Source organism: Lepus europaeus, chromosome 4 (genome assembly GCF_033115175.1).
Source record: "Lepus europaeus isolate LE1 chromosome 4, mLepTim1.pri, whole genome shotgun sequence".
Taxonomy (NCBI): Eukaryota; Metazoa; Chordata; class Mammalia; order Lagomorpha; family Leporidae; genus Lepus; species Lepus europaeus.
Window position 1 is genome coordinate 41,857,402 of NC_084830.1, and position 14,983 is coordinate 41,872,384.

Sequence of the window (14,983 nt, forward strand, 5' to 3'; positions counted from 1 at the left end):
AAGGCCTAGACAACTTCAAGTATTGGTGAGGATGTGGAGAAACTGGAATTCTCATACACTGTTATTGGGGATTTACTGGGATTATAAAATGGTAATACTGCTTTGGAAAAAAAGTCTAGCAGTTTCTTAAGAAATAAGCAGGCGCATATCCTGTGATCTAGCCACCATTTCACTCCTATGTATTTACCCAAGATAAATTAAAGCATATGTTCACAAAAGAACCTGTGTTAGCACGGTCATTGCAGCTTTATCACAGTAATTACAAGCCGGAAAAGGCCTGTTGTCCATCTGTAGGAGAGCAGATGAGCAAACTGTGGTATACCTCCGGGACGGGACTCTATTCCATAATGAAAAAGCAAGAATGGGTGTAAACAATAACACGGATGAATCTCAGAAACATCAAGCTGACCAAAATTCGGCAGAGGAGATGACTCACATGAAGACAGAAACTCATTCTGGAGTTGAGCCAGGCTGTGGGTTCTTGTCCAGTCTCACGGCTTCAGTTTGGCAGTAGAAAAAGTCGTCACAGTCATCCCTGACTGTGATCATTAAAAACACATGGATGTGGTCTTCTTCTGTACTTTAAAACCTGACACGCGGGTTTTTCTGTGCGTGCCTTTCTGTAACTTGCTTCTCATTTAACACTGGTTGGAAAGCACTTGGGAAAGATCGGTGTGGAGCACATGCTATCTTCAGTCAAAACAAGAAAGAGAAATGTTTTGTTACCCAAAAAAACATTATGCTGAGAGAAAGAAGACTTGCCAAGAGTTCACGCTGTCCGATTTTACTTAGGCAATGTTCTAGAACAGACGAAGCCAGCCCACGGTGGATAAAATCAGAGCAGAAGTTGCCCTGGTGAGTGGGGGCAGGGATTGTGCATGGGCGGGAAGGGAAAACTGGGGTAACGCTGTGAGAGATCTCCAAGGGGCATGGGAAATGCACATCATGAAAAGACCAGGCACGAATTTCAAAAAATTATGCACCAAAAATAACTTCATCTTTTAATTCCATATATTCCATGACCTTTTGTAAGAACTCTCACATTTTAAGACACATGTGTTCCACTGTGAAAATTTTAACCTCGAAAGAAAGAAAAATAGGGCTGGTGCCATGGCTCACTTGGTTAATCCTCCACCTGTGGCATCGGCATCCCATATGGGTGCCGGGTTCTAGTCCTGGCTGCTTTTCTTTCAGTCCAGCTCTCTGCTGTGGCCTGGGAAAGCAGCGGAGGATGGCCCAAGTGCTTGGGCCCTGCACCCGCATGGGAGACCAGGAGGAGATATCTGGCTCCTGGCTTCGGATCGGTGTAGCTCCAGCCATGGCGGCCATTTGGGGGGTGAACCAATGGAAGGAGGTCTCTCTATCTCTCTGTCTCTCTCTCTCTCTCTCTAACTCAGTCAAATAAATTTTAAAAAAGAAAAGAAAAAGAACCATAAACAAATATAGAGCTCTCATTAGTGAAGGCCATTAGAGGAAACTGTACTGATGTTTACAACTCAATAAAATTCACTTAAAAATAAAGACAAAGAGGGAGAGGTATATGGATGATAAATGACAATGCTAGTAAAATAACATTAGTGGTAGAATCCAGCTGGTGGGAATATGGCTGTGTACTATAAAATTCTTTCAATTTTCCTATATGCTTGAAAGTTTTTATATTTAAAGAAATTTAGGGATGGGCTTTGGCACAGTGGTTAAGTCACCACTGTGTGGGTCATATTGCCGAGCCTGGTCCCACCTCCTCAGCTTCCAATCAATGTTCCTGCACCCTGGGAAGGAAGCAAATGATGGCTCAAATACTTCAGTCCCTGCCACCCAAGTGGGAGCCCCAGATCAGTTCCAGGCTCCTGGCTCAGACCTGGCCTAGCTCTGGCTGTTGCAGGTACTTGGGGAGTAAACCAGTAGATGGAAAAATCTCTTTCTGTCTCTCTTTTTTCTATCATTCTCTCTCTCTGCCCTTGAAATAAAATAAAAATAAATAATAATTTTTAATCACAATAAATTAGATGTCTTAAGCAAGACTCTTGTCCAAGGATATGATACTTTATTTTTATATAGAAATAAGCCTAAATAAATATAAATTAAGTTAAAACTTTAAAAAAAAGATTTTATTTATTTGAGAGGCAGAGTTACAGCCAGAACAAGGGAGAGGCAGATACAGAGATCTTCCAACCACTGGGTCACTCCCCGAATGGCTGTGATGGTCAGAGCTGGGCTGATCTGAAGCCAGGAGCCAGGAGGTTCTTCTGGGTCTCCCTCATGGACACAGGAGCCCAAGTACTTGGCCCATTTTCCACTACTTTCACAGGCCATTAGCAGAGAGCTAGATGGGAAGAGGAGCAGCTAGAACATGAACCAGTAGCCATATGGGCCCTAAAAGTTATCTTTTAAAAATCTTTAAAAGAGACCTACACATCTGTGGGATTGTTATTATTAACTTATGGTGGATTTTTAAAAAATATTCATTAATAGTATCTGTCACCCTTCTGGGAAAATTCAAATGAGATAAAACAAAAGATTAAAAAATTTTTTTTTTGCTTAAACATAAAAAGAATCAGTTGACATTCTCAATTCCGGACATCATGCTGCAGTTTGAAGAAAAATCCACAGGGTGGCAGAGAAAAGAACTCACAAGAAGACGTGCACATCTCTACATTAAATGAATAATGAAAAATATTTTACTTCTGCTCATAGAAAAAGATCTGCAGAGATTTTAACACGAAATGCACTGTACAGGACACAGAACTCAATCTGCAATCTAAATCTCAACCATAGCCTTTGCCTGAGGACATGTGCTTACATGAAAAATGATCATGATGACGACTGTCACGCTCATTTGCACAATTCCACTCTCTTTCGGAGCTTATCTTTTATTTATGTGGGAGAGAGTGACTATGCAGTTAACCCTTCTGCTGTGCACTCATCAATCAGCCATCCCCACCGCCCCCAGGGAGTTACCCTACAGCCAGGGTCCAAGCACCTACTTCAGCACCTCTCACAGTCCTTGAAGCGCCCTTCTCTTACTTGAAGCAAGTGTTCTACCTTCGGTCATGAGGATTTTAAAGCAGCAGCAGAGGGAAATGGTGTAAAGAGAAGAAACCCAGTCCCTGCGATGTAAGTACAGAGGCCAATATGTAAGGAGACTAGACAGATTTGAATTATTCACAAAAATCAACACAATGCTTTATGCACGAGATCCACCTCATGCTTATTCTGTTTGAACGGGCTTTGATTTGTCCCCTGGAATTTTCCGAAGTGATTCCTAAATTAAGCCGATCCGTCTCCAGCTCCAGTCTGTGATGCAGGCTTTGGGATTGTACTGCAACAGTGATGCCTGAAGACAATGTCAGCAGTTGTCGGACTGATTTTTCATTTGGAAGCAGAAAGACAATGAATAAGGAGACAAACCAACCAACCAACCTCAGATCTGTGGAGCCAAAATTCCTTTAGCCAATGGACTGATGGTGGCTTCGAATCCTTGAGAATGACTGTTTATATAGCACTTCTTTAGGTACATCATGCTACTGACACCCCACATACAGCCATCAGGGATCCGGGGGCGGACAGCCCTCAGCTAGCAGCTGCCAACAGCAGCCAGTGGCTCTCAGAAACTGCGCCTTGCTCAGAACCCTGCTCCTGCAGTAGGAGCCCGTGGCCTATGGCACATTTGGTGGGAGAGTAATCTCCAGGGAATTTTTTTTTTTTCTTTCTTCTTTTTCTAATCTCACAAGTGTCATGCTATGGGAACAGGACACAAGAACTCTCTCACAATTCCAGAGCTTCATGCTTGTCTCTGCAGGGCTTGTTGAGCAAGTTGACTCACCCTTCTCCTAATGAGGCAGCAGCCAGAGGCCCCGGCGTCACCCGGGGAGCACGCCCTCCTGACTGCGCTTGTTCAGCTGGGCTGGCTATGCTGTGGACTGTGGGATTCAGCCACGTGCCAGTACATATTTATGAACTGAAGCTCTAACTCGGCCATATCTTGATCACAGGTCAGGCTAAGCATTGTATATTACACTTTATCTTAGCCAAAAGGCCGAGAAGTGATAAGCATCATATGTTAATGAAAGAGAGAAAGAAAAAGGGCCAGAGTTAGCTGAAAGATACACTTTCATAGTTAGAAATGCAACAGGTAAAGAGAGTTTGTCTGAAAATTCACCAGCCCAGGGTTCATCATGCTATAACACATGTATGTTTTACTTAATAGGATGAAAAATCAGAGATGAAAATATGCCTATTTCCCCAAAGAACTTTTGACCCAAAAATAGAAAAAAAAGTGTTTCGCCTTATTTTTCTCAATTTTCTTTCCCCTATATTGAATCATCCCAACTGAAAAGGTTATTTTTTAAAAGTCAATTTTCAACCTATTTATAATTACACTTTAGTCAATGCCATGAAATTTTATCACTAAGTAACACCAGTCAATTTTAGTTTTTAATAATATACTTAACTGTCTTTCCTTCCAGTTAACTGGTTCATTTTTAAAATTATTTATTTATTTAGAATTTATTTATTTATTTGAAAGGCAGAATTACAGAGTGTGGGAGACACAGAGAGTGAAGGAGATGAGAAGGAGAGAGAGAGAATCTTCCATCCACTGGTTCACTCCCCAAATGGCCACAATGGCCAGCGCTGGGCCAGGCTGATGCCAGGAGTGTGGAATTCCATCCGGGTCTCTCACATGCGTGCAAGGGCCCAATTCCTTGGGTGGGCCATCTTCTACTGCTTTCCCACATGCATTAGCAGTGAGCTGGATTAGAAGTGGAGAAGCCAGGACTGGAACCTGCGCCCAGATGGTATGCCAGCATTGCGCACCAAAGCTTAATCCACTGCACCACAATGGCAGCCCCACCTGGGTTATTCTAGAAACAAGCCAACAACTTGCAGGCAGTCCTCTAAATGATCTACATGCCAGGGTACATCAGAAAGTTCATAGAAAAAAAATAGAATTAAAAGATGAGTTTATTGGGCTGGTGTTGTGGCATAGCAAGTTAAGTTGCCTTCTCAGACACTGACACCCACATGAGTGCCGATTTGAGTCCCTGCTGCTCCACTTCTGGTCCAGCTCCCTGCTGATGTGCCTGGGAAAGCAGTGGAAGATGACTCAAGTGCTTGGGCACCTGCACCTACGAGGGAGACTGTTCCTGGCTCCTGGCTTCGGGCTGGCCCTGCCCTGGCGGCGGCTGCCACTTAGAGAATGAACAGGCAGATGGACTCTCTCTCTCTCTCTCTCACTCTTTCTCTCTCCATCTCTCTTCTCTCTGTAACTCTTTCAAAAGTAAATAAAGAAACCTTTGCAGAAAAGATACATTGATTTTGGTGCAAACATTTTTGAAATGCATGCATAGTTTTTTCATAAAACACACTTTTCATGAACTTTTTGAAAGTCTCTTCAAACACTGTGGGACAGAGTGCTGGCAGAACATCTCTGTGAACAATGTAGGAACTGAGGCCCTGTGACATAGCACGACTTGCCCCATGGATCCAAAATCTTTACATCTCCTGAACTGCGTGTTGGCTCGGATAGTGGAACAGACTCTAGGTTTCATGGGACCAGGCTTGGCATCCAGTCCCCTGGTGGGACAGACAATAATTCATTATTGTTGTCACAGATTCTAATGAGTCATAGATCAAAACGTGGATCAGGTAAGAAAAGATCTGGGCATTTCCACCATCCACCCCCACAGACAACCACCAGGGAAATGAACTACTAAGGTTGCCACACACACACACACACACACACACAACACACACACACATCTTAGGAATTGCAAGCACATCAACTATGCTGAAGTGCTGGAGGAACCTACATTTCACATTGTGTCTCTCCCAAATGCCACATCATTTGTTTATAAAAGGCATCCCTCGTTCATTTGTACTTTAAATTCCAAGTCACTAAAGATAGTTCTCTTTAAGGTTAACTAATTCATGTGCTTGACTGACTTTCTGAAATTATGTGAAAGAGAAAAAGTTAAACTGTCAGTTTAATAAAGCTAACTCCTGGGTGTCTGGGTATTCCGAATCTACTTTGGACATAAGAAAGCGTCTCAACAATACGCTTCTTACACATCATGCTTAGACAAGTTATATTTGAATAATCCAAGTGCCATCATAAGAGATGTCCAAATTCCTCATTTTTCAGGTTAAAAAACAAAAATCAGAGATGATGAGATTTCCTGTTGAAACTCAAAAGAACGGCAGGTGTGGTCACGACAAAGGAAAGAAAGTCGGTACAGCGTTGACACTGCTGTCTGACACAGGTATCGGAAGTTCACATGCTGAAGGAAGGGGAATTCTGCACACCGGCTTTATCCCCCGGCAGTGTGGCATGGGGCAAGAAGTCAGGGTTTGGAATCAGAGAGATCTGGACCCTCAACTCTGCCCCCTTTCCTTTCTAACTGTGTGACAAGAAGTCTCTTGGAGGTCTCGTTTCTTCCATCACTTGGAGACCACCAGATCTTTTGCGATGGCCTGATACGATGGTGAAAGCCACACAGCAGCTGCCTGAGAAACTGTAACTATTACTATTATCTTCAGGAAACTTTAGGTAATAATGAATTGACGTGGCCGGCGCCGTGGCTTAACAGGCTAATCCTCCGCCTTGCAGCGCCGGCACACCAGGTTCTAGTCCCGGTTGGGGCGCTGAATTCTATCCCGGTTGCCCCTCTTCCAGGCCAGCTCTCTGCTATGGCCCAGGAGGGCAGTGGAGGATGGCCCAAGTCCTTGGGCCCTGCACCTGCATGGGAGACCAGGAGAAGCACCTGGCTCCTGGCTTTGGATCAGCGAGATGCGCCGGCCGCAGCGGCCATTGGAGGGTGAACCAGCGGCAAAAAGGAAGACCTTTCTCTCTGTCTCTCTCTCTCTCACTATCCACTCTGCCTGTCCAAAAAAAAAAAAAGTAAAAAAAAAAATGAATTGACGTTTATATAGGAGGCTACTACCAGAGAGCCATCCTCAATAGCTCATGTTCTAGAAGAACCCAGTAGCAGCTGCAGGTATTGTCTGCCCCTCTCCAAATATTCCCAGATGATGTCCCATTACCTCACACTTGAGTGTTAACCTCATTATTCTGAAGCTTTGGTCCAGCCCAGAGTTTGACATGTGGCCATGAAAAACTGCAAGGCTACCTGGCCCACAAGGGACTGAGTTAAAGGGTGGGGATTAGAATTGATGGGCTGTCCTCCGAAAGCAAGCCGCCCCACCTTAGCTCAAAGGATCATGGGAAGCAGGGCAGTCCCTTAGGTCCCAGACGACACAAGCGGAATGTAGGTCACGGTCTCATTGTGCCCACTGGCTTTTCATTCATGGAGCTGACTGAGTGAAGACACAGAGGCCAATACCATCGAAAGAAGAATTCGTTCCTGCGCTTCCTGAAAGGAGGGAGGTGGGTCATGCCACCCTGGGCACTGTTGGGGGCACCAGGTTTGGTCAGGAGGGAGAGAAGCCACAGGCCAGGGCCTTTGTTGAGGTTTCCAGAAGGAGGCAAGGCAAGACAGAATGAACAGCTTAGGGCTGGCCACCTTGAATAACTTCAGCAGGGCGTGGCCTTACAGGGACCTGGTACCCAGCCCTGGAACAACTTAGGGCAGAGGAAATAATAAGGTGGTCTGTGAGACTTACACAAAGGAGCTCCTGTGGGTATTGACTTGGGACAGGTTGGTTTCCATACAAAAGGTGTTCCTAGGCATACTGTTATCTTTAGGATCTCTCTCACCCCCTAGAGCCATAGTGCCCTAAATGTCAAGCATCAAAAGACACAGAAAATAAAACACATCATAAATACAGTCGTGACAGGTGCAGCAAGTACTTCCCCTCAGCTTAGGCTCCTGTCTACAGAACCCTCAACCACTCAGTCCTCCTCTCTGGAATACAGAATGCAGAAATCTCATTTTCATTGTATATGTAAACAGGAAGCAGCCTTGGTCTCAAACTTTCACACAGATGGGATCTGGGGTGATTTTTATTCTGCCTCTGACACATCAAGATCTTCTTTTAAAAATCCCTGAAGTTCCTATTGAATCATGAAGTCACTGAATTCAAGGACCAGAAGGGATCTTGAAAGTCACTCAGACCAACGCTTTTATTTTGTATCTGGACAATCAGTCATTTAAAATTCTTCGGAGCTGGGGCTGGCATTGTGGCATAGCAGGTTAATTCATCGCTTGCAGCATTGGCATCCCATATGGGCCCTGGTTTGAGTCCTGGCTGCTATACTTCCAATCCAGCTCCCTGTTAGTGCACCTGGGAAAGCAGCGGAAGATGGCCGAAGTCCTTGGGCCCCTGCACCCACGCAGGAAACCCAGAAGAAGCTCCTGGCTCCTAGCTTTGGCCTTGGCCAGTCTCGGCTGTTGCAGCCATTTGGGGAGTAAACCAGTGGATGGAAGACCTCTCTCTCTGTCTCTCCCTCTCTCTCTGTAACTCTGCCTTTCAAATAAATAAAATAAATCTTTAAAAAAATTCTTCTGAGCTTTAATGGCTTAACCACTATTAAAATCAAACACAGGATATCATTACACTTGTAACTGAAAACATTAATAAACTCATTAGCCAAAAAGTGGTTACATTTCAGTGTTAGTAAACTTTTTCCTCCCATATTCTCCACCATAATAGCTCAAAGCAGAGATCATCAGAAGCTAGGAAAAACTACAGGTGTCATGTCAAAGACAAGATTTCTTGGGGCTGGCGCCATGGCGCAATAGGTTAATCCTCCGCCTGCAGCACTGGAATCCCATATGGGGACCGGTTCTAGTCCTGGCTGCTCCTCTTCCAATCCAGCTCTCTGCTATGGCCTGGGAAAGCAGTGGCAGATGGCCCAAGTCCTTGGGCCCCTGCATCCACATAGGAGACTGGGAAGAAGCACCTGGCTCCTGGCTTCGGATTGGTGCAGCTCTGGCCATGGCGGCCATTTGGGGAGTGAACCAACAGAAGGAAGACCTTTCTCTCTGTCTCTCCCTCTCACTTTCTGTAACCCTACCTATCAAATAAATAAATAAAATATTTAAAAAAAATATTTCTCTATATGGGATCATCCTGTCACCACCGACCCACTCAACAAATCTCAGATGAAATCAAGGCCATCCAGCAGGTTGAAGACAGCTTTATGGTAAAATCACAAGATGTCACCTGATAGACACGTACGATTTCCCACGTGGAGAAGAACGAATCGCACCAGTCTTAATTTCATTTTATTTTTCTCCCTGCTTAAAAATAATACGGGAAAAACAGACACAAAAAACAAGAGCATTAAATTTTGCTGCTTTCTTCTCCCTGATTCGTTCAGCTGCCTCAGAGTCTAATCATGCCAAGAACGAGAGAAATGGACGGCTGGAAGGTGCAGCCTGCGCTCACCTGGCGTGCGGGGCGGAGGCTTGGACTTCAGAGCTGTGCCGAGCGTGCTCAGCACTCCTGGGCCTCCTCACCCAGCTTTCTGAAGCACAGAACGTCGTGAGGACATGCGCACTGCCTAGAAACAGACACGGCAGGTGACGATTAGACATAGAGATGGTGTTGTTCATTAAGCTTCTGTTTGATCACAGTAAAAATGCACTCAGTTTAACAATGCAACCAGTCCTACAGTGCGATTGAAGAAAAGCAGAAGTTTCTCACCTGCCAAATTCCCTCTTCTCAGCTTCTCAGCAGCAGCTGAGAACTGTGTTAAAATTATTTGTATTTTTAAACCTCAATTAATTCTCACTTTATTTGAAAAAGCAGAGACAGAGAGACAGAGAGAAAGGAGATCGTCCATCCACTGTTCACTCCCTAAATGCTGGCAACAGCCAGGACTGGACCAGGCCAAGGCTGAAAGCCTAGAACTCCATCCAGGTCTCCCACGTGGGTGGCAGGGACCCAAGGACTTACGCCATGATCTGCTGCCTCTCAGGGCACACATTTGCAGGAAGCTAGAATCAGAAGTGGAGCTGGGACTCTTGCCCCAAACACCCACCCCTAGTTTAGCCACATGTCTTTTTTTTTTTTTTAAACTCAGCTTTTTTTTTGCTTTTTTTTTTTTTTAAGAATTATTTTTTATTTATTTGAAAGACAGAGTTACAGGGAGAAGTAGAGCCAGAGAGAGAGAAGTCTTCCATTCTGCTGATTCACTCCCCACATGACCACAACAGCCAGAGCTGAGCTGATCTGAAGCCAGGAGCCAGGAGCTTCTTCCAGGTCTCCCACACAGGTGCAGAGGTCCAAGGACCTGGGCTATCTTCCACTGCTTCCCCAGGCCATAGCAGAGAGCTGGACCAATGCCCATATGGAATGCTCACCACTGTACGCCGGGGCTTTAACCCACTGTGCCACAGTGTCAGTCCCTAGCCACGTGCTTTTATATAACATTCTTGTACTATCATTTCTTGAATCCCTTCCCACCCTGGCAACATTTGAGAGATAATCTGTGGACCCGCTGCTATGGTAAGGAGAATATGGCTCTCACTGAGCTCTCCTCCTTTCCTGGCTGCACCACACATACAGATTCTGCATTCCCCCATCCTCCCAACAAGGTTCTACTTGTAGTTAAGAGTTGTGATAACATCCACGTTTACATCACACCTCCATGTAACTGGTCTTCACTCCTGAGCCCTGCAATGCACCATGATTAACCTGTCTCTCCCGCTCAACTCTAAATCTTCTACAAAGCTGATCATTGCTTACTCCTTATTTTTTCTTCAATGTCCTAACAAATGCAGTCAAGCCACTCGTGACACTCACGAGTATTCTATCAGTTTCAGTGAGTTGAAGGAGAAAGTCTCCTAGGGCCAGCGTTGTGGGCAAAGTAGCAGGTTGAGCAATGATTCCAGACCCAGCTGCTCCACTTGCGATCCAGCTCCCTGCTGATATGCATGGGAAAACAGTAGAAGATGGCCCAAGTGCTTGGGCCCCTGCACCCGCGTGGGTGACCTAGAGAAAGCTCCTTTGCTCTGGTATGGCTCAGCCCTAGCCAGTGTGGCCATTTGGAGAGTGAACCAGCAGATGAAGATCTCTCCGTATCTCCCTCTCTGAATCTCTGCCTTTCAAATAAATTTAAAAAACAAAGTTCTCCTGCATCAAATCACACTGGCTGGCTTTTAGGCACGTCACCATCTTGGGATCTTCCTGTGTATTCTTTCATCTGTCTCAGGCTGGATCCTACAACACCCACTTTCTTTGTGTAGTCCCTTATTTTGGTGAAGCACGATCACCAATAAGCTCGGTGATGAAGGAGGCACAAGACATAGTTTGCTACCTTCTATGTCTTCCTCTATGGTCTTCTAATCTTCGACACTGCTGTTTAAGTCCAATATCATTCTGGTTCTTATATCTTTGATGAGTGAATTTACTTTTCCTTCTTGGAAGCGTCTAAGCTTCCCCTTTGCTCTCAGTGCCCTGAAGTCTCATTAAGACGTGACTAGCTATGGGTTTGTCCAATTCATTGTGCCAGCACTCAACAGGGCCTTTTACTTGGCAATTTAGCATGGTAGAATCTTCATAATTAACTTAAAAAATGTTTCCTCTCCAGTTTCTCTGCTGTACTTTCCTGGAATTTCTTGTGAGTGGATGTAGGGCCTCCTGAAATAATCCTTTATTTTACTGTCTTTTCTCTCATATTCTGTCTTTCACATTTCTTCCAAGGAAATTTTCCCCACTTGGTCTCTCCAGCTTTCCTCTGAGTTCCCATTTCTACTACCAGAGAGATAGGAAAACTCGCCCAATATATTGTTATTGTGGTTCTCTGTTTGCTCCTGTCTTTTAATGACATCAGTATCTCTGACAGTTCTGAAGTTTTCTTCCCCCGACAGTCTGTTTCCTCTAGCTGCCTTTTTCCCTGTTTTCCTGGCTTGGGGTCTCTGTGTTTCTTTCCTCAGAGGCCTGGTCACCCTGGAGATGGGGAGGTCTACCCACACGTCCGAGTGGGGCACTAGACACCTGATGGGGGCATCACACCTGCAGGTGGCACAATGAATTCATTGCAGCACCATCTAGAAGCATCATGAAGATCGCTGGCACCCCCTGGGCTGAGATAGGAAGGAAGGAGGAAGCCTCCCTCCACACTCAGGTTAAACTTTCACTTAATCCTGTATCAGTACAGAATCGCACCTGGCACCACCCCGGCTCGGTGCCTCCCCACATGCTCTCCTGAAGCAGCGACCACTTAGCAGCTTCCAAAATTCTGCCACGTAGGCTTCTCTCTTATTTTCACTTACAAATTCCTTTACCATTGTGTTTCATAGAATTTCAAGAGAAGGTAGACGTAAGTGCATGTGTTCAAGCCTCCACCCTTAACCTGATGCCAGGAGTACTCATTTTCAGACACTGGCCCCACCCACAGATGTCAATACTTGTAATCTCATTCATAACCAACTACCTCTGATTTCATCCATTTCTACAGATACTTACTATCTACTAAGTGCCTGGCACTGCACTCAATACATGTGAATGAAACATAACTCAGGACTTCAGGAAGCTCCTAATCTATAAGGGTGTAGCTGAATAAACAGGCAAGAACACCACTGCTATTATTAACAAAGCACAGCATGCTCTGAGATACCCAGGAGGCCTCCTAACCTAATTTGGAGAGATCATCCAGGCACATAGTCATGCAACAAATATTTATTAGGCACCTACATCGCACCAGGTGCTATGCCACCTTTCACAGAGGTAAAAAGAGCAGATACTGAACACACACCTATGGGATAGGACAAGAACCAGACTGGTAGTAGCCCAATCAGAGCGTTTCCACTTACTAGCCGTGTGTTCTCAGGTAACTTACTTAACCATTTTATACCTTAGTTACTGAAGAGTTTTTTGAAAAGATTAAGTGAGGAGTCAGCACTGTGGCACAGCGGCTTAAAGTTCCAGCCTGTGGCACCAGTATCCCATATGGGCACCGGTTTAAGTCCCGCCTGCTCCACTTCCAATCCAACTCCCTGCTAATGCGCCTGGGAAAAGCAGCAGAAGATGGCCCAAGTGCTTGGGCCCCTGATCCCACATTGGAGACCTGGAAGAAGCTCCTGGCTTCAGATCAGCTCAGCTCCAGCTGTTTCAGCCATTTGGACAGTGAACCAGCAGATGGAAGACCTCTCTCTCTCTCTCTACCTCTCTCTCTGATTCTTCCAAATAAATTTAAAAAAAAAAAAACTTTAAAAAAAGATTAAGTGAGTAAAATGTATGTCATAACAATGCCTGGTAAATAATAAGCACAATGTAAGTGTTACATGTTATTATCTTGAGAGACAAGTAGAAGGGAGAAATTCTACAAACTTGCTCATGCACATGAATTTAACCAACTACAGCTGGAAAATGCTTTTTAAAAAATTGCATCTGTACTGAACTTGCACAAACATTTTTTTCTTATCATCATTCCCTAATCAATACAGTATGGCAACTATTTACATTGTACTAGGGCTGGCGCCCCAGCTCACTTGGCTAATCCTCTGCCTGCAGCGCTGGCACTCTGAATTCTAGTCCCGGTTGCTCCTCTTCCAGTCCAGCTCTCTGCTGTGGCCCGGGAAGGCAGTGGAGGATGGCCCAAGTGCTTGGGCCCTGCACCTGCATGGGAGACCAGGAGGAGACATCTGGCTCCTAGCTTCGGATTGGCGTAGCGCGCCGGCCACAGCACGCCGGCCGTAGCAGCCATTTGGGAGGTGAACCAATGGAAAAGGAAGACCTTTCTCTCTGTCTCTCTCTCTCTGTCAAAAAACACCAAAAAAAATTTTTAAAAAATACATTGTACTAGGTCTCACAGGTAATTTACAGAAGATTCAAGTACGTGGGAGGATATCCATAGGTTAAGTGAAAATGCTGTCATTTTACGTAAGAGATTTGGGCACCCACAGATTTTGGTCTCCACATGGGGTCCTGTAACCAGTGCTCCATGGATATCGAGGGAGCACTGTACAAATACGTATCATATATATGTTAACAAAACATTTCCTGTTACCTTAACTAATTCTACCTGATGAACGTCAAAGATGAAAAGCACAGGGTCTGCAAGAGCACTATGTCAGGGGAATCCTCATTTAAACTGGGACTTGAGGAAGGCAGACTTCTCGGAGAACGTGATCATTGAGCTGGAAGCTGAGGAGTGAAAAAGAGATATTGTCCAGCTGCTGGTTCACTCCCCAGACACCTGCAACAACCTGGGTGGAAACGGCCCAAGTACTCAAGGCATCCTCTGCTGCCTACCAGGGTGCATTAGCAGGAAGCTGGATTAGAAGCGAAGTAGCCAGAACTCAGACCGGCATTCTGAGAGGAGACGCAGGTGTACCAATCAGCAGCTTAACCCATTATGCAATGAAGCCCACTGCCCCCGAGTTAATTTTTGTACATGGTATGACATTGGGATTCACTCCTTTAAATGTGGATATCTAGTTGTCCCAGCACCATTAGTCATTCATGTGAAACATCAACTAACTATAGATGTGGAAGTTATTTTTAGACTGTCAATTCCATTCCCATTGATCCATCTACTCTTATGCCAATACCACACTATTAATTACTGTAGCTCCATACTAAGTTTTGAGATTGGAAAGTGGGTCTTCCAAATTTGTTCCTTTTCAAAATTGTTTGGGCTATTCTGGGTCCCTTGCAATTCTATAAGAGTTTTAGAATAAGCTTGTCAATTCATGCAAAGGGTCAGCCAGCGTTTTGGAAGGCATCGGGGTGAATCTGTAAACCAGTTTGGCAATTATTACCATGTTTACAACACTACGTTTTCTGATTCTTGGGGGATGCCTTTTCCATTTATTTAGGTCTTTAATTTGTTTCAATGGTGTGGTTTAGTGTTCAGAATATAAGTTTTGCACTTCTCTTGGTATGTTTATTCTTTTTTTAAAAAACTTTTATTTAATGAATATAAATTTCCAAAGTACAGCTTATGGATTACAATGGCTTCCCCCCTCCATAACTTCCCTCCCCTTTCCCGCTCCCTCTCCCCTTCTGTTCACATCAAGATTCATTTTCAATTCTCTTTATATACAGAAGATCAGTTTAGTATATATTAAGTAAA